Source organism: Oncorhynchus mykiss, chromosome 9 (assembly GCF_013265735.2).
Source record: "Oncorhynchus mykiss isolate Arlee chromosome 9, USDA_OmykA_1.1, whole genome shotgun sequence".
Classification (NCBI taxonomy): Eukaryota; Metazoa; Chordata; class Actinopteri; order Salmoniformes; family Salmonidae; genus Oncorhynchus; species Oncorhynchus mykiss.
The window spans coordinates 23,371,919-23,399,336 of NC_048573.1; positions in this window are offsets into that span (position 1 = coordinate 23,371,919).

Consider the following 27,418-nt stretch of genomic DNA (forward strand, 5'->3'; position numbering starts at 1 on the left):
CAAGAAATTTGTGGAGTGGTTGAAAAACGAGTTTTAATGACTCCAACCTAAGTGTATGTAAACTTCCGACTTCAACTGTATATCCAGCATGCACACACACATATACATTTTTGTAATTTATCAGACACTCTTATCCAGAGCGACTTACAGTTAGTGCATTCATCTTAAGATAGCTATTGGGCGGGGTTGGATTACTTAAGATAGGTAGGGTTTCAGATGTTTCTGGAAGATGGGCAGGGACTCTGTTCTCCTAGCTTCAAGGGGAAGCTGGCTCCGCCATTGGGGTGCCAGCACAGAGAAGAACCTTGGACTGGGGTGAGCGGGAGCTGTCCTCCCATAGGGGTGGGAGGGCCAAGAGATCAGAGGTGGCAGAACGGAGTACTCGGTTTGGGGTGTAGGGTTTGAGCAGAGCCTGAAGGTAGGGAGGGGCAGTTCCATAGGCAAGTACCATGGTCTTGTAGTGGATGCGAGCTTTGACTGGAAGCCAGTGGAGTGTGCAGAGGAGCAGGGGGACATGGGAGAATTTGGGAAGGTTGACCACCAGGTGGGATGCAGCGTTCTGGATAAATTTCAGGGGTTTGATGGCACAAGCGGGAGTCCAGCCAACTGACGGAGTAGGACCTGCACTGCTTTCCTGCGTGAGGTAGAGTTGTACCCTACGGATGTTGTAGACCATGAACCTTCAGGAGCGAGTCACTGCTTTGATGCTTGCAGAGAACAATATTGTGTTGTCCAGAGTCACGCCAAGGTTCTTCGCACTCTGGGAGGAGAACACTGTGAAGTTGTCAACCGTGATGGAGAGGTCTTGGAGCAGACTTCCCAGGGAGGAAGAACAATTCCGTCTGGTCGAGGTTGAGCTTGAGGTGGTGGGCCGACATCCAAGCTGAGATATCCGCCAGGCACGCAGAGATGCATGTCACCACCTGGATGTCAGAAGTGGCGAAGGAGAAAAGTAGTTGAGTGTCATCAGCATTGCAATGATAGGAGAGACCATGTGAGGATATGACGGAGCCCGAGTGACTTGGTGTATAGAGAAAAGAGGAGAGGGCCTAGAACCGAGGCCTGGGTAACACCAGAAGTGTGTGGTGCAGACACAGGACCTCTCCATGTCACCTGGTAGGAGCGGCCTGCCAGGTAGGATGCAATCCAAGAGTGGTGCAGAGCCTGAGATGCCCAGCCCTGAAAGGGTGGAGAGGACAATCAATGGTTCACGGTGTCAAAAAAACTGTGGATAGATCCGGTCTGTAGTTTTTGACATCAGAGTGGTCGAGTCTTGGTTTCTTGAGGAGGGGAGCAACTCGGCCTATTTTGAAGTCAGGGGAGAGGCAGCCAGTGGTCAGGGATAAATTAATGAGGGAAGTGAGGAATGGGAGAAGGTCTCCAGAAATGGTCTGAACAAGGAAGGAGGGATTGGATTGAGCCAGCAGGTTGTCGGGTGGCCAGACCTCACTAGTCGCAGGATTTTATTTGGAGAGAGGGGAGACAAAGGTCAAGGCGTAGGGTAGTTCTGTGTGAGTGGGACTAGAGGATTCAATAGGCTGAGTGAATGAGGAGCGGATGTCGCCAACCTTCTTCAAATTGGTTGACAAAGTCATCCGCAAAGAGAGAGGAGGGAGGAAGAGGGATGGAGGATTAAGATTTTCCTAGGGTGAAAGGCAGAAGCTTGAAAATTAGGGTGATAGAAAGTGGCTTTAGCAGCAGATACAGAGAAAAGAGAAGTTAGAGAGGAGAACGTGAAAGGATGATAGGTCCTCAGGAAGTCTAGTTTTCCTCTATTTTCGCTCAGCTGCCCGCAGCCCAGTTCGGTAAGCTCGTAATGAGTCACTCAGCCACGGAGCAGGATGGGAGGGCCGAGCCGGCCGTGAGGAAAGGGGGCAGTGTGAGTCATAGGATGCGTAAAGGGCAGATAGTAGGGTAGAAGAGGCACAATCGGGAAAGATAAAGATTTAGCAGAAGGGAGAGATGATAGGATAAAAGAGGAGAGAATAGTGGGAGAGAGAGAGCAAAGATTGCGACAACGCGTTGCCATCTGGGTAGGGGCTGAGTGGCTAGGTTTGGAGGAGAGGCAGACAGAAAAGGAAAGAAAGTAGTGATTAGAGACTTCGAGGGGGGGGGGGGGGGGGGGGGGGGGGGGGGCGTTCCCGGGAGATTAGTAGGCAAACAGCCTCTAGTAAAGATGAGGTCAAGTGTATTGCCAGCCTTGTGAGTGGGGGGGACTGGGAACGGTAAAAAGAGGTACGCAGTGGATAGAAAGTGGGAAAGACATTAATTGAAGGCAGAAGTCAGGCAGTTGAAGGTGAGCCACCGTGGAAATTAGCTTATCAAGGTGTCATGCAAATTGAGGACCTCTCTGAAGGCATGACAACAATGTTAAGCTTGAGTGGACAAGTGTCAGTGACATTATCGAATTCAATTGAGGAGATGGACAGACCTATGCCACCAATGCGATGACCAGATGCTCTTGGACTATGAGAGAAAACGAGGTCAGATGTAGAGAGAGCAGCTGGAGTAGCAGTGTTCTCTGGGGTGATCATGTCTCCTCCAGGGCCAAAAAGTCTAGGGACTGAAGAGCAGCATAGGATGAGATGAACTTGGCGTTCATGGCCGCAGAGTAGGTAGTTCAAAAACGCTGCTGGAGACCAGGAAATCCACATTGGTTGTGCGGGCAGGGTAGGCTAAATTAGTTGCAGCCAAGGGGTGAGGAGTGTCTGTAAAGTCTACAGGGGGATGAGCAAACCGTAATAGAAAACACACACATAGTGAAATCATCTGAAAATAACTAGGTATTATACTATGTGAGAGAGTGGTGTGGAACCTTCCTCTCTTTCCTTCCTCAAATAACTCTGCAGAAGCCCCTTTGTTTCGGTGACAGTCTTAGTTTTGACGATGAGACTGCCACTGACCCGGATTACCAAAACCACACACTGATTATCAAAACCATAACACATACACACATGCACAGTGAATCCAACCATTCATGACTCATTATCACACCTATGGGCCCACTCCTACCTACCTCCACACCCCCCCATACGCACATATGGTTGCTGCATAGCTTGACTGGCCTCATTTGTGGGGTTCTGGAGGTTATATTAAAGGGTCTCTACTTCACTTGCAGGCTGTGGACGAGATGGTGGTCAGTATGAATGAGAATCATGTTTAATTTCATTCTCCCTACAGGGAACCGAGCAGTACGTCAACAGGCCTACTTTATTGGACAGGGGTGTTTAAAAGGAATCAGGACCCCTTACACTGACACTACCCTTACATGAACCTCTACAGACACCCTAGAACTACCCCTTACATGAACCTCTACAGACACCCTGAGGGCATCGACTCGCGGTCCACCCATCAAATTCTGACGTGTGGTTTTGTGGAATTGTCAGCATGCCCAACATTGAGCATTGAGGAACTCCTCTCATCCATTAATCTAAAGCCATTCCCAGTAAGAAACTAAAAATGATTCTATGGGTGCAATGCAGTCTGGGAGATTTCTCAGGAGAATTCCCTTTCCTTCACTCTTTGCTGCTTTTTCAATGTTATACATCCTCCGAGACTCGTGGGTTTGGAACGTGTCGGCATCTTGTCTGCATCTTTCTCATGAGTGATAGGTATTCCCAGCGGTGACTGTATTCACGTTTCTCTTCTTTATTTCTCAAGATGTTAAAGCACTGCAAACACGCAGGTCCATATGCATGCGCACACACACGCGCACACACGCGCGCACACACACACACACAAATCATTCAAAGCTCAATACTTTTCTGAGAAGTGCAGAAAAACACAGTCCACCTGAGTCCGGCTGCAGATAGATCAATCATGTATCGCGAAAATTCAAGGGAAGAGCTTGCGAAGAATGGAGAAAAATAAGAAAGAGCAAGAGATAGAATTAAAGGGGGAAGAGAGGACTTCTCAGCCTTGGGTACCCTGAGGCAGCAATCCCTCATGCGGGGAAGGGCCTTAGGTTTGTCTCTCTCTGTGTGTGTTTGTGCATGTATGTATGTATGTATGTGTGCAAAGGGCCTACAGTCAAAGGCTCCAACTCTATGTCCACAATGCATAATGCATCAGGCCGCTCACCCATAACCGAAGGGCAACGCGCGACAACAACAGGCAATCCCCCCGAAGCCTAGAGGGGATGGCGAGATATGTGAGTATGTGTGTGTGATGGTGTGTGTGCATTAGTGTGTTAGAGAGAGTGCCCAGAGAGCATATCGTCACCTATGCCACAAGATCTAATTGTAGACTACTTTGTCACTAGCCAACTCTCTTGGCTCTTAAGTTCTCTCTTTAAAAGGGTTTGTTTGATGTAGCAATTAGGGCTGGTATAATTACTGTATAACCATATAACTGTGTAACCGACGGTTATGGATGAAAATAAAATGTTATACATTTTCTAACAGTGTGTTCCGCCTGTTAGCCCATTTCACTGTTGCGGACAATTTATGTTTGAAGCTTTACTGAGCCGGACAAACTTCTCTCTTTGCTGAGAGCCCAAGCACTTCCCAGTGTTTCCCCAGATCAATTTTGCAGTCAATTGCGCATCTCAATGTCAGTACAGGCCTCGCACATTTTTCGGCTGGCGCCCTCATTGCCTTCATTATTGTTCTCCTTGCAAATAAAAATGTTGAAAAATAGTGTGCGTTTCTATCCTAGTATCTTATTTTCTGTATATCGTATTTCTACTGTAGCATACCGCATGTATGTATGGAGCATAATATATTTACTGTTTTATTCACGTTTTCAAGTACTGGTGACAAATCATGCATTCCGATTCTTGCAAAGACTGTAATGGACGCGTACGATGTGAGTAAAATACTTTTTTGAAGGTTGTACTGGTTGTGATGAGCTAATGCTAAGCTATTTGCCAGCTATGTGTGGCGGCATGTTTGTTGAAATCATACAATGCATTCTGGGTGTCACGTAAACTTCTGTCAGACCAAAGATGTTATAACAAAATGAGGTGAAGGGATGGTTTACTCATCGTTCGAGTAAACTTCCGGAAGTGAATGATGGTAGACGAAACACCCCCTTCAACATGCATACTGAAAACAGACCAAACTGAACAGACTGAAGACGGGTTGGCCTGGCATTCGCGCCATTCAGTCTGTTTCTTCAGTAACATGGACTCTTAACGTGATGAAGCTTTGTTGCTCCTTGCTGAAACAAGTAAGGTGTGTAGTAAAAACATCCTACAGTCCATGCTGATGTAGAATGTTCATTTAAATTATTTTGAAAGGTAGACTAAGCACCTCAGACATTGAGATGAGCGAGATGCAAGACTTCGCTCTCACATTGCACGGGTTCACTTCACACTGTTCGACCAAACTTTTCTTCCTGCTTTGGTCCTATGCGTACACTTGCAACGGCCACCAGTCCACCCATTATGCCATCGCTCGTTCTATTAATTCTATTTCTATGGCAGCACATGCAGTCAGAAGCAGAGGAGGAGAAAATGTTGTCAAAACAATTTTAGGGAGCCTATTCGAATGGTTATTACAGTGACTGGCCAATAACCGTCATCCAAAAATTCCATGGCCGTCACAGCCCAAGCAACAATACCACGGATTAGTGTTAGGCAGGAACACAGAGGATCATTCTGCTTTACAAATTAATGGAGTCAGTATGGTGACTGAAAATAGACTGATCTAAACCAGTATTTTTCAACCCAGAAATTGTGCCAAACCAGCACCAGATTCAACACATCAACTAACCTGAGACTAAGACCAGCACTACTATGAAAGTCTCAAGCATTTGGAATACCATCAGTTCCCAGTTACATACAACTTAGCCAGCTTCCTTTAAACTTAGTTTTTCACAATTCCTGACATTTAATCCTAGTAAAAATTCCTGTCTTAGGTCAGTTAGGATCACCACTTTATTTTAAGAATGTGAAATGTCAGAATAATAGTAGAGAGAATAATTTCTTTCAGCTTTTATTTCTTTCATCACATTCCCAGTGGGTCATAAATTGACATACACTCAATTAGTATTTGGTAACATTGCCTTTAAATTGTTACTAAACTTGGGTCAAACGTTTCAGGTAGCCTTCCACAAGCTTCCCACAATAAGTTGGATGAATTTTGGCCCATTCCTCCTGATAGAGCTCGTGTAACTGAGTCAGGTTTGTAGGCCTCCTTGCTCGCACACACTTTTCAGTTCTGCCCACAAATGTTCTATAGCATTGAGGTCAGGGCTTTGTTGCTAGATGTTTTTGTATAGATGTTATATAGTTATTGCTACAAAATATCCACATAAATTTCCTCGCTCATGATGCCATCTATTTTGTGAAGTGCACCAGTCCCTCCTGCAGCAAAGCAACCCCACAACATGATCCCTGCCACCCCCGTCCTAACCCGACTTGCCAAAACTATAGTTTGTTAACAATACATTTGTAGAGTGGTTGAAAAACAAGTTTTTACTGGGAAAAGGCGGGAGAGCATTCTTCAAAAAACAAAACCTTGCTGCCTCCATTTTCTAATGTCCCAGCAGGATCAACCGCCCAGAGAAGGAGCGAGCAGAGCAGTCATCCTCCATGTACCGGGCCTTGTGTAGCCTTATCCTCCTGATGGATGTCAACCGGGCTAGCTTTTAATCCAGGGCTAACAGCCAGTTCTCTCTCTCTGGCCTCTGATTACAGCACAGAGAAACAGCCCACAGGCCAAATATGTGTTCCCTCTGATACTGAGAGCTGCCCGTAATATATTTATATATTTGGGTGAGTATTTGAGAGAGAGTGTATGTGTGCGTATGTGGGTGAGCGAGACAGAGCGAGAGAGGGAGATAGCGAGAGAAAGCCGGAGAGAGTGAGAGTGTGTGGTGTGTGTGTTCTCCTGTGTATTGGGGTCTGGTTTAAAATCCCAACCATCAATATCAATCTCTGTGAATAATAAGGTGTGAGGACCTCGAGCAGACAGAGTAAAGTGTTTTGATTACACACATACACACACAACAATATGGAGCACAAACCGTTTCTGTACAGCTTCCCAAAAAAGAAAACCAATTATATGTTCTGTATTTCCATATTTATACAGATCACTACATTCAAGGGGCTGCACTATCTGAGAAACTCAATCTTCTCCTTTGGTAGCATTATGTATCTATTATGAAATACAAAATGTCATTATAACACAAAGCTTGCATTTTTACTTTAATCCTATAGGAGCTCTTATCAAGTGATGGTTCAGTTACAGCCAGCATGTTTGTGAGGATGCAGAAATGATTTTGTTCAGCTAACTTGCTAGCTAACATTACCTAGCTGTGAAGCCAATATTACAATGTTAATGACACTGTATGATAACATTGCTGTACTTATACATTTGTATGGTAAGGGTAAATGTTCTTTATTGATATGCTAACGTTACTTGATCATGAGGCATGTTGTTAGATAGCTAGCTACCTAGCTAGTTAGCAGGAGTTAGCTGTGTATTGTCAGCTAATTTAACGTGTACGAACAACAAAATAAACCCTTTAATTGTTGCATTATTCAAGCGTGTAATATGGTTTGGAGGCATTATTCAATATTATAATAGGTTTTAGAAGAAAAGTTTCTCGGATTGTTAAATAGTTTGTCGCTACAAGCTAGTGGCTACTGTGATATTTACTGTCAATTTGAGCTGTGGACCAAGAATGTTGTGTTGCCAGCCACAACAAAAGGTAAGGCAAATGTAATGTGTATTGAAAAGTAGGAATCTCTTTTGCCACTCTGCTCCTCAGACTCTCTCGTACTGGGAATAGGGCCTAACTTAATGACAGATCATTGTCAGCTACTAAGCTAACTCATTTACAACTCATTGTTAACCACTAGCTAACTCATTGGAACTACATAGAGAAACACCTTCTAAAGTCCCCAATTGAAGGGTACCCAGTTCCCAAAACAGTAAACTAGGGGATGCAAAGGTCACACAACAGCACAATTAGCTCAGGACAGAAAATTACAGGTTAACCCAGCCTCTGGAACGTGTAAGAAGTCTATGGTAGCATTTACAAAGTGCAGATATTACTGAAAATTACTATAATTTCATATACATGGCACATCCTTGGATTCAGTGTAGAATACAGGAGATTAGGGTTGTATCACATATACACTTTACTTTTCAACCAAGATAAATTATAAATGTTGCTTTCTCACAAAAACGTGTTTATTAAATAAATGCCTTTACAGGCATTGTGAGAGCCGATTGATGGCTAAAGCACTGTTCTGCTAGACAAGTAGGCCTAACCCAGTAGTTACGGATACTTGCAATCAACAGTGCTTCTACACCTGCATTGCTTGCTGTTTGGGGTTTTAGGCTGGGTTTCTGTACAGCACTTTGAGATGTCAGCTGATGTACGAAGGGCTATATAAATACATTGGATTTGATTTGAACAGTCTTCTCAAATCAATCTAACTAATTACAGAGTCCCGTGCAAAATGGTGCCCTAAGCCACTGCTACCTTATGGTGACCACAGTTCCCTTTCACTATACCAACATCTGTGCCAACTGCCAACCATTCTCTTGTCACTTATAAAATGGTTCCCCGAGGGGGCACATGTGACCAAGTCATCGTAAATGGCAGTGTCACCTTGGGCTGGCACCATTCCCAGACACTAAGGGGCATGCGCCAGTGCATAAGGGCTAATCTGTGCCAAGTACCCACCACCCCTCAAACCCAACCCCTCCAACCACCCCTGTCCCAAAAGGTGCCCTCCAAAATGTTTTTACTCACCAAAAGGCCATCAAGCACAATGCCCAGACAATGCCCAGCAAACCTCCAGCGAACCTCCAGCAAATGTACCCTCCTAAGCCCACCCCAGAAAGTAGTAACATGGAAAATAAACATTTTAATTGAGCCACTTAGCTGACGGACTTGTCCAGACGAGAACAGGTACAGTAGGTACAGAATGTACAATGTTCTGGATCATCCACCTCAGCTGCTGGGTGTAACAAGCGATGAAGCTACCTGGGCGGATGAAGCTACCTGGGTGGATGACGCTACCTGGGTGGATGACGCCACCGGGGTGGATGAAGCTACTTGCGTGGGTGACACTACCTGGTTTATGACACTACCTGGGTGGACGACACTACCTGGTTTATGACACTACCTGGGTGGACGACACTACCTGGTTAGATGATGCTATCTGCGTGGATCACGCTACCTGGGTGGATGAAGCTACCTGGTTAGATGATGCTATCTGCGTGGATGACACTACCTGGTTTATGACACTACCTGGGTGCATGAAGCTACATGGTTAGATGACGCTATCTGCGTGGATGACACTACCTGGTTTATGACACTACCTGGGTGGACGACACTACCTGGTTTATGACACTACCTGGGTGGACGACACTACCTGGTTAGATGACGCTATCTGGGTGGATGACACTACCTGGTTAGATGACGCTACCTGGGTAGATGACACTACCTGGTTTATGACACTACCTGGGTGCATGAAGCTACATGGTTAGATGGCCCTACCTGGGTGGATGACACTACCTGGTTAGATGACGCTATCTGTGTGGATGACGATACCTGGGTGGATGACACTACTTGGTTTATGACACTACCTGGGTGGATGAAGCTACCTGGTTAGATGATGCTATCTGCGTGGATGACGCTACCTGGGTGGATGACACTACTTGGTTTATGACACTACCTGGGTGGATGAAGCTACAGTACCTTGCCCGAGGGTACGAGCTACACGGCACACCGTCTCCTATGGGAATTAGGACGGTGACACTCAAGAGTCACCTCTCTCTCTCACACACACACACACAGTTACACAGGCACGCACAAACACACTTTTACTTCTCTCCATATCTCCACATCCTCCTCCCCGCTACACATCCCTATAATGAATAGAGAACGGGCTTCAGGGGTTCTGAGAGGCTGATGTCTCCCCCTAACCTTACAGTCCCCAAAATTGACTCTAATACGAATCTGAGGGCCTTTATCTCTCCATCAGTTTGGCACTGGCTTAGAGGAGGGGAGGGGCTTTGAAAGAGAGAGAGAGAAACAGAGAGAGAAATAGACAGACAGGGGGAAAGGGAGAGAGCGGGAGAAACAGAGAGAGAGAGAAACAGAGGGAGAGGTATAGATAGGATCGGGTGGTTAGGGTCGGGGGAGGTCAGAGTTGCATTAACTTGTGCAGGGATTAGCCTCCCTGGGGGCCTCAAGCTTCCTAAAGCAGTTGCCCAGGGTGCCAGTGTGTGTGTGTGTGAGAGAGAGAGAGGAAGAGACGGAAATAGTTGTAAACAGTATATGAAGGCTTGGGGGGGGGGGGGGGGGGCTAACAGTGATTGTACTGGGTGTGTTTTATGTTTTGAGTGTATACATTACATTTTGTGTGTGTCTGTATGGATGTGTGTGAATGAGCTTGTACAACTAGACCATACTCACTGTATTTGTGTGCTTGAGCGCCAGTGTTTATGTTTGTGCGTATGTGTCCACATGCGTGTGTGTGACCATGTGTGTGTTTGTGCCTGTGGCCTTTAAACACACACACACACACACACACACACACACACACACAAACATCTCCAGAGCCCCCACAGCCTGCGGTGCTCCCCATCTCTCTTATCTCCTGGCCTTGCCTACAGAGGGGCTCTGGGGTGTGTCACGCACACACCATGGAACCTTTCCTTCCACCATCACAGCAGGAGAAACTGGGCTCTCCATTCACTCTGATCTATCCAAGAAGCCTCCAGATAGGCCACACAGGTTATATCAACAGCAACCACAGACTGCTCGACTAGCGGCTTCGCATTACATTCGTTTGGATGGATGTCCTTGTTCTCCCACTCTCTCACTCGCTCCTGGGAGAGTCTGAGGATCAGAGGCTGTTTTCCTGGGATGATTCCCTCTTTGAAGATGACCCGGCTTTACTCTGGAGACATCTTGGGGTCTTGGATTGAAACAATGGCCGGGGTCCAGACCATTTTGTGTTTACTGAGAGGGGTGGTGTGTTTGGGGAGATGGGGGTGTCTGTAGGTGTGTTGTGGGGAGGTTTTGTTTTTGTAGCGGTTAATTCGTATCCTCAAACATCCCCTCTGACAGGAACTGATTTGATACTGGGACAATAAGGGCTAGGATCAAGTCTACTGGATGCATTGTTCCCCGTGCTTATAGGCAGCAAGTTGAGTTGGGAGTTTTTCCATGTGAGCTCTGCCTTAGAGGAAACTGGCAACACCAAGACTGCTCTCTCCGATGTAAGGATTCCATGTGAGCCGTGGGCAAAGCTTGGAGATCCTTGATGTGGAAAAACAGGCCACATAAACACTTTTGATATTCTACATTTTGAAAGTAATTTGGAATGAAACTGATATATGGTTGTAGCTCGCGAATTACTTATCTGTCCATTTGGATTTAAACACACATAAATCATTACTGCGCTCTGATGTTGTACAATTCAAATAAAGGCTGCTTACAAGGAGTAATACATTCTCACATTTACTCCCATTTGTTGCATTATCAAAATAGGGCCCTTTGAGTTTATAATTTGAATAGCCTTATTGAAACTATTCAATAGTTTAAGGAATTGGACAGTCACACGTGATCTTCTCATGGTGGACAAAAAACAACAACAAAGAAAATGGTCGTTCCACCAATTAGGGGTCTTTTGAGTAGTGTCATTTTTACATAAAGAGCATAAGTTCAACCGAATAAATAAAAAATATTTCCCTATCTCAAAAAAACGAAAGTATAATAAAAATACTATAGTAAGTGCTAAATAAAGTAACAGGTTCGACCATAACAGGGGTGACGACTTCATCTGTAATGGGGAAGGGAAGCTTGTTGTGAGCAACAGAGACGGGCAATTGAATGTGAGATTCACCAATAACAGGGTTGATTTGTTATGCTCGACCCGCTCTGTTTGCCACCACAAAACACCATGTAATGGCCAAAAAGAACCAGCTCACCTGCTTTTACACTATGATTTGCCTATTAGATAAAATACACACAAAAAAGGAATAGTTTCATCATGTTAAAACGAGAGTTCAGTTCACATAACAGGGTTGACCTTAAAATGAGGGACAGATTTGAATCGCTAATAACATTAAATAAATCATCTTCAGAAATGACTGTCAAAGCAACAAAATAACTATGGCTTTACAGTGATAGTGAAAACGTGGAGACATGTTGGGGTTAAGTGGGTTAAAATCTTCCTAGAAGTCACAGAGGGACCAGTCAAAATGCTGAATTAGCATGTTTTTATTCATATTAAAAAACTGATTTATTGCATTCTCCATGTTGTCTATATATAAATTGAAGTGCCTTTTAACAGGCTTTTAAAATTCAATATTGGTGCACAATTTCGACTGAAAATATCAAAAGGCACTCATTTCGTGGAACGACCCAAAACCAGCAAAATCAACCACCCAAACTGAATGACCACAAATGAAGAGGTTTAGAGGGTTCAAAGAAAATAGCATGGCTACAAAATGCCTATTTATTACTTGACAGACTTTATATCTGTATTTTTGGAAAGAGATGCTTAAAAACTGCAGACTGATCCCATTAAGATGGCTACAGCTCTGCATGCAGATTGGATAAAGAAAACCTGAGCCCATAAAGTGTGCTCTCCCGAAGATTCTCCACGGTTGACCTTACGCGTAATAGTTACGATATATTTTGCAGTGCTTAATATGTAATATTCTGCTAAAGGCCAGCAGGTATTGGGAAGGAGAGAATCATTATTGAATGAGGCTCAGACCAAGTTTATGGTCCCAATTAACATGGACTGTAAAAGTCTAGTAATTGGCCAACCAAAAACACTCCCTTGGTTTTGGAAGTGATTTCGGGTGAGGCTGGAGGCAACCAAGCAAATTCCAAAATACTCCAATCATATCACAATGACCTAACTTAATTATAATGTTATGGCGGGGAGTTACACTGCATATTGAGACGCTCTTGAATTCTCTATATAAAGTATTATAGTTATAGAATATTCCAGAAAATCACAGCACTAAAGTAGTATATTACGTCACTAAAATGGCTGCCGTGGAACCACCCAGGTGGGTTTGTGAAAGACTGTCATCTGTATGAGTATGAGACCGCACACAAACACACTGCAAAAGGCGGCCTTTTTGTTAGATTCATTTCCTGAATGGCTTAGAATTGTTCTATAGTTAAGTGGGTGTGATAATTATTAATTCAGGGGGGCGAGTATACATGGCGGTCGCCGTGTAAATATTTCATTTCATTTCTGAGATGGGAGGGTTTCATTATTTATGACAAAGAAGGACTTCACCCACTCTCGTGTAAAGAGCACAGTAAAATAAATATCGCCCCTCACTGATCTAATCATCATTACGCTTTTATGACATCCAAGCCCATAAGATAAGATACCGGAGTTTCTCCCCCCCCCCCCCCCAACCGACAAATGTATCTATCTTTCTCTCCCACACTCTCACAAGGACCCGTCCCCCCGTCCCCCCTTTCTATCTCTCTCTCCACACTCATATCCCCTCCTCTCCTCCCCTCACCTCCTATCTCCTCCATCTCCAATGTTCTCATCTGCCTCCCCCTCTTTCTTCCTCAATATTTATCTCCATCTATCCATCTTCATCTCTCTCTCTCACAGGGACCGTTCCAGGTGAGGCTATTTCACCGCCGTCATGGCTCTTGTCTGAATGAGTGCAGGAGTCAATTCCACTTCACCAGAAAATGGCCTCTCCTCTTCATCGAGTAGCCTTTCATTTGGACAACTTCCCTCCCCTGCCCTGAACCCTCAAATTATGTTTGGGGGCTGAGAGAGGCTATATGCTACCGTGATAGAGGAGGAATTTGGGGGGTTGTAATCTTTTCATTCCTAGCTGACACTCAAACCAGTGATCGTCAGTGCTTGGCTGAGGCCTTTTGATGGAGTGAATATTGAATATTTCTGAAGTGGGAGGTTTTACCTGCAATAATTGTGATACGTGGATGTCTCGACTACTTTACTTGAATGCACTTATTGTAAGTTTCTCTGGATAAGAGTGCTAAAAGTCTCAAATGTGAAGTTATTGTGAGGTTTCGCTTACTCCCCAACCCCACCCTATTCCCTCCCAACTTACCACACTCTTTCTCCATCCCTCCATCCCTCTCTCTCTAGAAGACACTCCAGGGAGATCGCCCTCGCCACACGTTCCTGTCATTAGCCAATAATTCCCTCCCATCATCAGCCGTTTACCGTACCTTCTAAGCACCGCCGCTCTCACCTAATGATGATGACCCAGGTGTGTGTGTGTGTGTGTGTGTGTGTGTGTGTGAGTGAGAAGATAGAGAGATAGTGTTTATGGGAATGTGAGTGTGTGCGTGCGTGCTCCCCCGCTGACGCATCTGTTACCTGCGTCGCCTTCACGTGTCATTGGACGCGGGAAATGAGAAGCCCTCGCCACTCTACCTCTCCCAAGGCAGACGAGTCGAGCCGCACGCAGGCAGACCCGACGAGTGGCAATCAGAGTTAGCCGTTAGCAGAGTGGAGCTAATGGCTAATGAGTGGGACAGGGCCATGAGAATGTGAAGACCCAGAGGAGTGATGGCTAACGCTAATACCCATTTAACACATTGGTCATTTTACAGCGGGTTGGGTGGGTGTGCTCAAGGGTGAAGTTTCGCCTAGGTTCAGATCTAGGATCAGCTTACACTTCCGCAATCCTAACCTTAACCATTAGTGGGAGAGAATGAAAAATGGACCCAAGATCAGAATCTAGGGCACCCTACCCTGGCAGCTGCAATGGCATACTGTACCTTCAGAAAGTATTCACACCCCGTTACATTTTCAAAATGTTGTTGTGAATTTAAAATTAATTAACACACAATACACGATAATGTCAAAGTGGAATTGTGTTTTTCATTTTTTTTTTACAAATTAATTCCAAATGAAAAGCTGAAATGTCTTGAGTCAATAAGTATTCAACCCCTTTGTTATGGCAAGCCTAAATACATTCAGGAATAAAGATTTGCTTAACAAGTCACATAATAAGTTTCACTGTGTGCAATAATATTATATAACATGATTTCTATGCATGCGATGCAGTGCCGTAGACCGCTGCGCCACTCAGGAGGCTGGCCTCTATCATTCTTAAATGGAAAAAGTTTGAAACCACCAAGACTCTTCCTAAAGCTGGCTGCCCGCCCAAACTGAGGAATCGGGGGAGAAGGCCTTGGAGGTGGGAGGTGACAAAGAACTCTGACAGAGCTCTAGACAGCCATCTCTGCAGCACTCCACCAATCAGGCCTTTATGGTAGAGGGGTCAGACGTAAGCCACTCCTCAGTAAAAGGCACATGACAGCCCAGTTTGGAGATTTACAAAAGGCACCTAATGGACTTTCAGACCATGAGAAACAAGATTCTCTGGTGCGATGAAACCAAGATTGAACTCTTTGGCCTGAATCCCAAGCGTCACATCTGGAGGAGACCTGGCACCATCCCTACGGTGAAGCATGGTGGTGGCAGCATCATACTGCGGGGATGTTTTTCAGCGGCAGGGACTGGGAGACCAGTCGGGATCGAGGGAAAGATGAACAAAGAAAAGTGCAGAAAGATCCTTGACGAAAACCTGCTCCAGAACGCCCAGGACCTCAGTCATGGGCAAAAACCTGCTCCAGAACGCCCAGGACCTCAGTCAGGGGCAAAAACCTGCTCCAGAACGCCCAGGACCTCAGTCAGGGGCAAAAACCTGCTCCAGAACGCCCAGGACCTCAGTCAGGGGCAAAAACCTGCTCCAGAACGCCCAGGACCTCAGTCAGGGGCAAAAACCTGCTCCAGAACGCCCAGGACCTCAGTCAGGGGCAAAAACCTGCTCCAGAACGCCCAGGACCTCAGTCAGGGGCAAAAACCTGCTCCAGAACGCCCAGGACCTCAGTCAGGGGCAAAAACCTGCTCCAGAACGCCCAGGACCTCAGTCAGGGGCAAAAACCTGCTCCAGAACGCCCAGGACCTCAGTCAGGGGCAAAAACCTGCCAACAGGACAATGCAGGAGTGGCTTCGGGACAAATCTCTGGACTTGAACCCAGAGCACAGCGACGCTCCCCATCCAACTTGACAGAGCTTGAGAGGATCTGCAGAGAAGAATGGGAGAAACTTCCTAAATACAGGTGTGCCAAGCTTGTAGCGTCATACCCAAGAAGACGAGACGGTAATTGCTGCCAAAGGTGCTTCAACAAAGTACTGAGTAAAGGGTCTGAATACTTATGTAAATTCCATATTTCAGACTTTATTTGCTAAATTTTTTTTTTTCTTTTTACTGTTTTTGCTTTGTCATTATGGGGTAGCTGTGTGCAGATTGATGAGGACAAAAAAAACAACGTAATCCATTTCAGAACAAGGCTTTAACATAAGAAAATGTGTAAAGACTCAAGGCGTCTGAATACTTTCCGAATGCACTGTATTGGTAGATGAAAAAAGTAAGCCATCCCTTATTTGAAGTGTTTCTAAAATCCCCTACGGGAAAAAAGAATTGTGAAAAAAAAACGCTAGGTTTTATGGGTATTATGACTCATACTGTGGTACTCTATGGTGACAGAGGAGGCTGGTGGGAGGCGTTATATATTTTGGGGTCGCAGCGGTCTAAGGCACTGCATCGCAGTGCTAGATGCATTACTACAGACCCGGGTTCGATTCTGGGCTGTATCACCACCGACTGTGATCGGGAGACCCATAGGGTGGCGCACAATTGGCCAAGCATTGTCCGGGTTAGGGGAGGGTTTGGCCGGGGTAGGCTGTCATTGTAAATAATAATTTGTTCTTAACTGACTTGCCTAGTTTATAAAGGTTAAGTAAAAATATATATACTGTAGGAGGACGGGCTGGAACGGTATCAAACACATCAACATGTTTGACTCTGTTCCATTCACAGTGAAAAGAAGGAAGGTCTGTACAGAATAAAAATATTCCAAAACATGCATCCTGCTTGCACAAGGCACTAAAGTAATGCTGCAAAATACAAAGCATTTCACGTTCTGTCCTGAATACAAAGTGTTATGTTTGGGGAAAATACAATACAACACATTAATGAGTACCACTCTCCATCATGTTATGGGTATGCTTGTAATCGTTAAGGACTGGGGAGATTTTCAGGATAAAAAATAAATGTAATGGAGCTAAGCACAGGCAAAATCCTGAGGAAAACCTGGTTCAGTCTGCTTTCCACCAGACACTGGGAGACAAATTCACCTTTCAACAGGACAATAACCTGAAAAGAAAGAAGGAACCCGCACACTGCTCTTGATAGTATCACTGCTCTTTAATAAGATTTACATATCGGCCTCAGCACCTTTATGTAGACCTAGCCCCACCCACATCCGATGCACGCATCAAAGTTCTCATCTTATTCAACTGTTACCATGTACCTGCAAAAAAGATGGCTCAGATGTGCGAGTGCCTTTTGAATTTTGATTTAGCAGGACAATAACCTAAAACACAAGGCCAAATCTACACTGGAGTTGCTTACCAAGTAGACAGTGAAAATCAGTTCAAATCTATAGCAAGATCTAAAAATGGTTGTCTAGCAATGACCAGCAGCTAAGTTGACAGAGCTTGAAGAATTTAAAAATGAATAATGGCAAATATCGTACAATCCAGGTGTGCAAAGCTCTTTGAGACTTACCCAGAAAGACTCACACCTGTAATCGCTGCCAAAGACAATTCTAACATGTAAACTCAGGGGGTTGAATACGCATCTAATCAAGAGATAGTGTTTAATTTTTCATACAGTTTTTATACATGTTAAAACAAATCTTCCACTTTGACATTAGAGTACTTTGTGTAGATCGTTGACAAAAAAAAAAGAGAATTAAATAAATGTTAATCCTACTTTGTGAGCTCTAAAAAAAATATATAATAAAGTGGCATCTCCACACAAAATAATGTTCTTTGGGTGTGCTCCAGCTTTTTCTGATTTGTAACACAACAAAATGTGGAAAAAGTCAAGAGATGTGAATAGTTTCTAAGATGCCTTCAACATCCTGACTTTCATAATTTCCTCACTCCAAGTTCGGTGTTATTGGATGACATCACAGCCCCCATCCCAAACACACATCACGGACAGTCACAGACACCAGTCTAAATCACAAAAATAAATCACACACCAAAGAATACTAGAAACTGCAAAAAATGTATCAAATACCCCCCCCCCCCCCCCCCCCCCCCCCACACACACACACACACACACACACACACACACACACACACACACTTGTCTAAACCCCCCACCAGTTTACTGGAGGGAGGAGAGAGAGAGAGAAAGAGAGCAAGGATGGCATTGTCTATCAGTGTGGATAACTGAATGTTATTTTTCTCTCAGCATTTGTTGTTCAATCAATACGGCTGTTCCCACGGGAGCTAATCTGTATTAGCCGAATTAGTGGCTCTCTAACTCAGATGTCTTGACCGCCAGGGCCCTGCTCTCTCCTTGTCCAGCCCACTGTGATGTGGCCTATCTCCTCACTTACAAAGCAGTGGCAGGACGCGGAGGGGTGGATGGGAAGATAATGAACACAACTGAGGTGGAATGTAACTATGTGACCCAGAAATGTCTTAAATCCACCAGAAATGAAGAAATTCAAGTTACTGATATTAATTGAGCTTTTGGGGTGGCAGGTAGCCTAGTGGTTAGAGCTTTGGGCCAGTAACCGAAAGGTTGCTGGATCGAATCCCTGAGCTGACAATGTAAAAAATCTATTGTTCTGCCCCTGTACAAGGCAGTTAACCCACTGTTCCCCAGGCTGTCAGATAAGAATTTGTTCTTAACTGACTTGCCTATAATCTATGGATTTCACATCACTAGGCAGGGGGGCACAGTCATGTGAAATCCAAAGATTAGGGCCTAATTAATAGATTTCAATTGACTGATTTTCTTATATGAACTGTAACTCAGTGAAATTGTTGCATGTTGCGTTTCTATTTTTGTTCAGTTTATTTAGGTCCTGTAAAGTTTGTCTTATCAATACCTTAAATTCTCTGGCAATAGCTCTGGCGGACATTCCTGAAGTCAGCATGCCAATTGCATTCTCCATCAAGACATCTGTGTCATTGTGTTGTCTGACATTTTAGAGTGGCCTTTTATTGTCCCCATGATCATGCTTTTTAATGAGCTTCTTGATATGCCACAACTGTCAGGTGGATGGATTATCTTGGCAAAGGAGAAAAGCTCACTAACAGGAAATAAGCTTTTTGTGCATATGGAACATTTCTGGGATCTTTTATTTCAGCTCATGAAATGTGGGACCAACACTTTATATTTTTGTTCAGTAATAATTGTAGTATTTTTGTCAATATAACGACCCATACGTCAGTATAAGAATTGAGTAGAAAAAAAATAAGAAAAGTGAGTGAGTTAGTAGTAATAAACTAATAATAATGAATCCTTCATAGTCCTTTTCAATACAGAAATACGCTTTAAAAAGCAAAACAAACAAGTTAGTGTAGTATAGATAAGTGCATGTATATGTATGCTCTATCCTTCCTCTCCTGGTGTTGTGAGTGACTGCCTCGGTGGTGTTTCTCTCTGGGAGTTCATATGAGAGTGTGTCACAGGAGAGGCCAGGGGGCTGTGTTTAGAGAAGTCAACAGAGAACAGCCGTGAATTAGCATCGCCGACAAGAAGGCTGCTGGCTGTGGAAGTGTGTGTTTGTGTTGGTGGTGGTAGTGGTGGTGGTGGCGGGGGTACAGAGGGTGTTTTTGCATATGTTTGTGTGTGTGTTTGCATTAGCATTAAGGATGAGAGGCCTAGCCCTGCTAATGAGAGGTGAAAGAAGACAGTAATTAAAACCCCAGAGAGGGAGAGAGAGAGGGAGAGAAAGAGAGGGAGAAAAGAGGTAGAGGGAGAGTGAAAGAGGAAGAGAGGAGAAGGACAGAGAGAGAGGGAAAGAGGTAGGAGAGAGGGAAAGAGGGGGGAGAAAGAGCAAGAGAGAGGGGAGAGAGAAAGAGAGAGATTAGATATAGGGAGAGGGAGCGAGAGAAAGAAAAAGGGGAGAGAGAGAGATAGGAGATGGAAGTAGAGGAGAGAAAACTGAAAAATACTCCCTGCACTACTTTACTTTCACCACCGAGAAGACAGCATGTTCCCCCATAAGATGCACCCATAGGGGAGTGCTTACACAAGAAACTGCAAAAAATGTATCAAATATCCCACACACACACACACACACACACACACACACACACACACACACACACACACACACACACACACACACACACACACACACACACACACACACACACACACACACACACACACACACACACACACACACACACACACACACACACACACACACACACACACACACACACACACACACCAGTCCTCACAACCTCGGTCTGTTTTTATGATCTGCTGAAAATCAATAGTCGTCAACAATGGCTTGGCCCTCGTAACGTCATCCTGAAAATACTCAACCTTACCCACAAATGCACACACACACACACACACACACTCCTGAAATGCAGACCACCAGCCTTACCCTGCTAATGTATCTTTGATCAACACCTGCACACACACACATGCACACACTAATTCCCACACACACCAACCCATAGTTGAACGATTCATATCTCAAAACGTAGATTTTATGGAAAAGAGATGGATGCTTCTGGATGATGCACCATGCTGCCTTGTTATGTTGGATTTGAGAAGGACGCTCCTCCCTCATCGTTTTTTCCCATACCGGTGCTCCGTAGCTCAGCATAATCAAAACATAATCTTTAATCGAATCAGCGCACTGCCTGGTGAGACGAGAGTCACTCTTTAATCAAATCAGCCCACTGCCTGGTGAGAAGAGAGTCACTCTTTAATCGAATCAGCCCACTGCCTGATGAGACGAGAGTCACTCTTTAATCGAATCAGCCCACTGCCTGATGAGACGAGAGTCACTCTTTAATCGAATCAGCCCACTGCCTGATGAGACGAGAGTCACTCTTTAATCGAATTAGCCCACTGCCTGGTGAGAAGAGAGTCACTCTTTAATCGAATCAGCCCACTGCCTGGTGAGAAGAGAGTCACTCTTTAATCGAATCAGCCCACTGCCTGATGAGACGAGAGTCACTCTTTAATCGAATCAGCCCACTGCCTGATGAGACGAGAGTCAATCTTTAATCGAATTAGCCCACTGCCTGATGAGACGAGAGTCACTCTTTAATCGAATTAGCCCACTGCCTGATGAGACGAGAGTCAATCTTTAATCGAATTAGCCCACTGCCTGATGAGACGAGAGTCAATCTTTAATCGAATTAGCCCACTGCCTGATGAGACGAGAGTCAATCTTTAATCGAATCAGCCCACTGCCTGATGAGACGAGAGTCACTCTTTAATCGAATCAGCCCACTGCCTGATGATACGAGAGTCACTCTTTAATCGAATCAGCCCACTGCCTGATGAGACGAGAGTCACTCTTTAATCGAATCAGCCCACTGCCTCCGTGAGACGAGAGTCACTCTTTAATCGAATCAGCCCACTGCCTGGTGAGACGAGAGTCACTCTTTATTCGAATTAGCCCACTGCCTGATGAGACGAGAGTCACTCTTTAATCGAATCAGCCCACTGCCTGGTGAGACGAGAGTCACTCTTTAATCGAATCAGCCCACTGCCTGGTGAGGCGAGAGTCACTCTTTAATCGAATCAGCCCACTGCCTGGTGAGACGAGAGTCACTCTTTAATCGAATCAGCCCACTGCCTGATGAGACGAGCGTCACTGTCTGGAAAGCCCCGATATCCTACAGATGTAGGACCTTAATTTGATCACTTTTGTTCCTGAGAATTTTTCAAACTTGTAGTGTATTCAGGGTTTAAAAAGGCTTCTAAAGTTTGTAGTTTCCACTTTAAAAATGTCAAACTTGATCCACTTTTTTTCAATTTTTTTGTTATTAAAGTTGTATTGATTTTTTCCCTTTTTTTCCAAACACACAAACAAATGAATGAAACATTGTACAGCACAAAAACATGACGTCCAGACATATCCTCCAGCATAGCACACATACACAGTCAAATAGTATCTCACAAGCTACAATACTGTTCTATCGCCCAAGAGACATATTCTCGGTGAAACTGGAAATGTTAACCCCAACAATTCTTCCAGATATTTCAAAAACATCCTTCCAGAAAGGTAGCACTAATGTACATTCCCATATTGCGTATAAAATTGGCCCAGTGTCTTTTTGGCATTTCCAACACATAGAATTGTTGGTCAAGCCCCATCTTATGAAGCCTTGTTGGGGTCCAATAAAACCTATGAAGTATCTTATACTGAGAAAGTTTCCCCCCAGGCTTCCCTGAGCTGGACAAGATCTTCAACCAGGTATCATCCTCAATTTCACACTTAAGGTCAATTTGCCATATTGTTCTCAAGTTTTTACAGTTTTTACACTGCAGATGCCTAAATATTGCTAAAAAAATGGGCTTCTTTATGTTTGGGGAATTCCAAATACTCATCTATTAGGTTATAGCCGGTTAACAAACCCTTTTCTCCCACATCATATTTTTGTACCAAATCTGAGTATGACATTAAAACACCTTCATTGTACAGATCACCTATAGTATGAATTCCATTCGTTAGCCACTGTTTCCCGTGCACAGACGTCTTTCCTATCTGTAGCCTAGGATCAAATCATATCACATTTTGTTTGTTTGTTTGTCACACGTGCCGAATACAACAGGTAGACCTTATCGTGAAACGCTTCCTTATACAAGCCCTTAACCAACAATGCAGTTTAAGAAAATATTTACTAAATAAACTAAAGTAAAAAAATGTAATAAAAAGTAACAATAAATCATATTTGATTTGATTTGATCTGCACATTAAACCTGGGTTTTTTCCTAACCCACAAAAAGTATTTAGTTAATTTGTCATATTGTTACAAATACCAGTCATAGGTAACACTGCAGAGAAAGTTGTATCTTTTCCCCATTTTCTAAATTGGTCAAATTAATCTTGACTAGTAGTGGCTCAACATTTTGTTCCGTGTAAGGCGTGCGTACTGGCGGTAGAGAAGTCAGGCGCAGGAGAGCAAAGGCTGTGTTACAACGGCGCAGTTTAATGATAAAAATCACCATGAACAAAAACAATATGTACAGTGCCTTGCGAAAGTATTCGGCCCCCTTGAACTTTGCGACCTTTTGCCACATTTCAGGCTTCAAATATAAAGATATAAAACTGTATTTTTTTGTGAAGAATCAACAACAAGTGGGACACAATCATGAAGTGGAACGACATTTATTGGATATTTCAAACTTTTTTAACAAATCAAAAACTGAAAAATTGGGCGTGCAAAATTATTCAGCCCCCTTAAGTTAATACTTTGTAGCGCCACCTTTTGCTGCGATTACAGCTGTAAGTCGCTTGGGGTATGTCTCTATCAGTTTTGCACATCGAGAGACTGACATTTTTTCCCATTCCTCCTTGCAAAACAGCTCGAGCTCAGTGAGGTTGGATGGAGAGCATTTGTGAACAGCAGTTTTCAGTTCTTTCCACAGATTCTCGATTGGATTCAGGTCTGGACTTTGACTTGGCCATTCTAACACCTGGATATGTTTATTATTGAACCATTCCATTGTAGATTTTGCTTTATGTTTTGGATCATTGTCTTGTTGGAAGACAAATCTCCGTCCCAGTCTCAGGTCTTTTGCAGACTCCATCAGGTTTTCTTCCAGAATGGTCCTGTATTTGGCTCCATCCACCTTCCCATCAATTCTAACCATCTTCCCTGTCCCTGCTGAAGAAAAGCAGGCCCAAACCATGATGCTGCCACCACCATGTTTGACAGTGGGGATGGTGTGTTCAGCTGTGTTGCTTTTACGCCAAACATAACGTTATGCATTGTTGCCAAAAAGTTCAATTTTGGTTTCATCTGACCAGAGAACCTTCTTCCACATGTTTGGTGTGTCTCCAAGGTGGCTTGTGGCAAACTATATACGACACTTTTTATGGATATCTTTAAGAAATGGCTTTCTTCTTGCCACTCTTCCATAAAGGCCAGATTTGTGCAATATATTGTTGTCCTATGGACAGAGTCTCCCACCTCAGCTGTAGATCTCTGCAGTTCATCCAGAGTGATCATGGGCCTCTTGGCTGCATCTTTGATCAGTCTTCTCCTTGTATGAGCTGAAAGTTTAGAGGGACGGCCAGGTCTTGGTAGATTTGCAGTGGTCTGATACTCCTTCCATTTCAATATTATCGTTTGCACAGTGCTCCTTGGGATGTTTAAAGCTTGGGAAATATTTTTGTATCCAAATCCGGCTTTAAACTTCTTCACAACAGTATCTCGGATCTGCCTGGTGTGTTCCTTCATCTTCATGATGCTCTCTGCGCTTTAACGGACCTCTGAGACTATCACAGTGCAGGAGAATTTATACGGAGACTTGATTACACACAGGTGGATTGTATTTATCATCATTAGTCATTTAGGTCAACATTGGATCATTCAGAGATCCTCACTGAACTTCTGGAGAGAGTTTGCTGCACTGGAAGTAAAGGGGCTGAATAATTTTGCACGCCCAATTTTTCAGTTTTTGTTAAAAAAGTTTGAAATTACCAATAAATGTCGTTCCACTTCATGATTGTGTCCCACTTGTTGTTGATTCTTCACAAAAAATACAGTTTTATATCTTTATGTTTGAAGCAAAGTTCAAGGGGGCCGAATACTTTCGCAAGGCACTGTACGATGGGACAAAAACCTCAGACATAACGTGCACAAGCACTTACAACAAACAATACCGGACAAGGACATGTGAGGAACAGAGGGTTAAATACACAACATGTAATTGATGGAATATAAAACCAGGTGTGTGGGAAGACAAGATAAAACAAATGGAAAATGAAAGGTGGATCGGCGATGGCTAGAAGACCGGTGAAGTCGACCGCCGAACGTCGCCCCGAACAAGGAGAGGGACCGACTTCGGAGGAAGTCGTGACATTCCGTCACTTCTTCCGAATTTGAGCGCAATTTAATACACAAATATTTCATCTGAGTAGGAACCCATTTGAAATGAAACGGGGCAACGGTTCCAGAGTAACATATGGCATTACTTGGCATTGCTTCCGACTTATTCCAATTCATTTTGTAGCCTGACATACTACAATATGATTCAATACAAGTAAGTAATGGTGGTACAGACTGAAGACGGATCAGAGACCAGCACTAGAATATCATCTGTATACATAAGCAGCTTGTGTTCTTTTCCTCCTCCGTGTACACCCCTCATTTCTGGATCTGATCTTATCGTTGTCGCAAGAGGCTCTATGACTTGATTCACCTGAATGAAAAATGGATCAACACCAACGAAAGAAATGACCATGAGTTATAATCCGCATCACAATTGACATGTCCTGTTGTTGCGGGATTATCTTTCCTTCTGTAGCAAACTGGCACAAATTAAGATGCGACATCTGTAGGAAAGGAAAGATCGGAAATCCTTTGGGCTACTTGTCCCAATTTGATACCACGGGCATATAACCACTTTGCGTGATTTTTTTTTTTAATGGCAAAGAGATATAGGAGATCTGCTTAATTCAGTCAGTTAGGCTCAATTTCAAAAGTAGTCAACACTTGCTGTTTAGTTGTAAAACAAAGGACCGTAAATAACCTATGCGCCACAATGCCGCGTGGCTAGTTATGTGAAACACACAAAAGAAAATAAATGAATGTGCCAGAAAACAATAATTAGACTAAGTGGTTTCAACTCATCGTTACCACTTACATTACATGGGACATGCAAATTCACAAGCATCATGCTCTCTCCCTCCTCTGTGTAAAGAAATTAGACGGCAGCCAACCATAGCGCACACAAATTGTACCGGGAGGCGGGACAGACAGCAGACTGTTTCCCTGTCATCGCTCGCTTTGTGACTGACAGACGCCTATCCTATCAATAGATTGCTTGAAGATGCATATCGTTCATTCTAGCGGGAGATGGCTCGACGGACTAGCGAATTTAAACTTTAAAAAAAAGTAGCCTAGTTAATATGATGTGGAAAAATAGCCGGTTGAAAAGTCTGATTAGCCGACGGCCGGTGCTAATGGAAAACACTGTGTGTGTGTGTGTGTGTGTGTGTGTGTAATACTTTAGTTTAGTGGTGTTTTTTTAATGGACCTGGCCTGTATGTTGTTTGGTCATCACCTGCAGACACACGCATGCATGTACACACACAGAAACCCACCATCCCTATCCCATAGCTGAACGACTCATACCTCCACTCTCCCACGCAACGTTTTGGGATGAGTTTAAAGAGAAACATACAGCACCATGATTGACATTCAAAAACTGAGTCAGTAAAAACAAAACACCACACCAGTAATAAACTGAACGGGCGTTGGTGGATCGTCAAGAGGTGTGAGTGTGTGTGTGTGCGTAATGCTTGTACGGTGGTGTTTTTTAAACGGACCTGACCTACTTCAGCTAGTCAACTGGAGACGTGCAGCTTTGCCCTCCTGCCCTTCCATAGCCCATGTTCTCCATTCCAATATGTTACAGTACGTTCCGCCAGGCCAAAGATACACGGGACTCTACTACTATTACTGACTCTACTACTATTTCATCTTGGCTGAATGTTTGGAAAGCAGGGGTTTGGATGGCTCAAGGATCTGGAGAGCTTTGGAGAGTCAAGATGCTGTAGGTGAGATGTCACTAGCAATAATTGATCTCTGTAAGGCGAGCACACACTCTAAACCCGAACACACATCAACAAACACACACACACTCTTGCATGAATACACACACGCAGTTACTTGCGCGTGCATGCGTGCGAACACACTCACTTGAGCGAGCACATTCGCAGGAGCGTGAACACACACACACACTCACACGCCTCCACATTAAGTTTCATAAGTAAAGTGGAGCCGTACTCTTGCCCTTTGACTCTGGGGGTGTTTGTCGGTATGTGCGTGTGTTTGCGAGACGGTGTGTGTGTGTAGTTGCTTTTGACCCCCTACTCGGTTTTCTTACTGCCGTGCCTCGCTTGGCCTCTGACCAGAAGTCACACCCCCACGCCTTTGGAGTTATGACTCAAGACGTGACCTCTGAACATAAGAACCTTGATGTCTGAGTTCTGTTTTCTTGTTTTGGTGCCACCGTTTAACGAGCGCGTCTGATCCGGTGTCCGTGGTCAGTCGCAGGTCTTAAATGTAGACCTTTGAATCGACCTTTGTCTGCAGTTTATTCTAATAATTTTGAGCTGTTTTTGTAGCTGACCACTGGCCATTGATGCAGTCGGTGTGAGAGGGTCTTGCTGGATGCTGTTTGAAGTGAGCACATGAACATCTAAAGATCGGCTCAAAGATGGCTTCTGTGATTTTAATCTCAAAGTTTTTTTTTATGTCAAGCTGAGTCATAAAGTATAGCAGGCAGGAGCTTGGTCCCCGTCAAAACAAACCTCATGTAACGGCCGTTGGTGGAGGAAGGTGAGGACCAAAGCGCAGCGTGGTACGTGTTCATCATTTATTAAATAGAACTGAACA